A 1998-nucleotide genomic window follows, 5' to 3' on the forward strand; every position below is an offset into this window, starting at 1 on the left:
CACTATGCAGCGCTCACCGTGGCCACCGCCGGAACTTTCCGTCGATGTCGCTGCGTATGCACAAGTCTGGGCGCGTGACTTCATTAAAAAGTCACGTGGCTTGCGATTTGGGGACCTTTTGGCCCAATTTTGGATGCCAGAAGCTAAATAGAAGCTCTTTCAAGGGGAAAAACATTCCAAGACAATACACAATCAATTTTATTTAGTTTTTAACATGTTTTAAGTGAGATTTAGAGTAGAATTATCAAAATCTAGTGTTGATTGGTAATTGAAGGTTGCTAGTTAGCTTGAACTCCACTAAATCTAGTCCTTCACTAGGAATTAACTAGGACTTGTGGATTAAAGTTAATTTTGCTTACTTAACTTTTCTTCAATTGTTAGAGGATAACTAAGTGAGAGCAAAATACACTTACCATCATATTTGAGGATGATAATGAGGATAAGAATTTCAACTCTCAACCATTGCCAAGACCTTTCTTAGTTGGTGTCTTTAATTGTCTTAGTTCAATTTACATTTCTCGTTCATCATTCCAAAATCCCAAAAATATGTCATAACCAATAACATGCACATTTTCCTGCAATTCCTTTGAAAGACGACCCGAGGTTTAAATACTTTCGGTTTTTATTGATTTGCATTGTGACAAACAAAATTAAACTTTGATTGAGAGTTGATTATTGGTTTGGATCTGTACTTCAACGGAATTATTTTGTGAAAATTTCTAACCGACGATTTTCCTACGTCAAGTTTTTGGCGCCGTTGTTGGGGATAAATGTCGGCTTAGAAATGTCCAAAGGATTTTCAACTCAATGTCGCAAGTATAGCCTAAACCGACAAATGATCCCAAACTAAAGTTTAGAAGAATGTCACAACAATCAAATCAATTACCAGGAATGGAATCCCGGATCATTATTCCTAGGAATTACAATAAGATGCACATCATTGGTTAGAAATATTTGGAGATTTTTTAGTTGAGTGCGAAAAAAGTAAAGTGGCTAGAATCTAAAAGTAATGAACAACTAACAACTAACTTAAAGCAACTAGAGTTATCAATCAAACAACTAATCAACTAACAAGTATGCAATAAAAGATGGCAACAATAATAACATATAACTAAATATAAAGAGTCAAGCTAAGAGAACCAAGAGAGCTAAGAGAACCAAGAGAGCAAAGTCAACAAGAGAAATGACAATCAATCAATATGAGAAATATTGGCTATGTGTGAGAATTAGAATTTTTATCCTCATTGCCTTCCTCAAGTATGATAGTAAATGCCTATTGCTCTCACTTAGTTATCCTCTAGCAATCGAAGGAAAGTTAAGTGAGAATAATTAACTCTAGTCCGCAAGTCCTGGCCAATTCCTAGTGAAAGACTAGATGTAGTGGAGTTCAAACTAACTAGCAACCTTCAATTACCAATCAACACTAGATTCTTACAATTCAAGAGGCTCTAATTACTCAACCCCAAGGCCAAGAGTGGAAATCTACTACATAATTATAAGTGACATTTTCTTAAACACTTGGTGAGCAATGATAAAAGACATAATAAAATTGAGAAAGCAATCTAAAATAAAGCTACCCACTATCAATAATCAACAATAACAAATCAAATAACACAAATGAAACATGAATAACCTCAATGCATTACTAGAATTTAAATCGAACAAGATCCAAAGTCATAACCCAAAATAACTAAAATTGCAAGAATGCTAAGTAAAATTAGAGAAGAAGAACTACAATTATAGTAATAAAAACTGAAATTAACAAAGGTCTAATCCATGGATTGAAGTAAAAGTGAATAAAGAACACTAAAACCTAGAAAGAATGAAGAGTTTCTCTCTCTAAAACTCAAAACTATGTAAAATCTAATTAATGGAATGTTGTTTCCAAGCTTCCTTCACCTCTCAGCCTCTAATCTTTGAATTGGGCTTGAAACTAGGCCAAAATGAGCTCAAAAATCGCCCCCAGTGTGTTTCCTTTAATGAGGCACGTGCAAGCAT

The sequence above is a fragment of the Arachis ipaensis genome, chromosome B05 (assembly GCF_000816755.2).
Source record: "Arachis ipaensis cultivar K30076 chromosome B05, Araip1.1, whole genome shotgun sequence".
In the NCBI taxonomy this organism is placed as follows: Eukaryota; Viridiplantae; Streptophyta; class Magnoliopsida; order Fabales; family Fabaceae; genus Arachis; species Arachis ipaensis.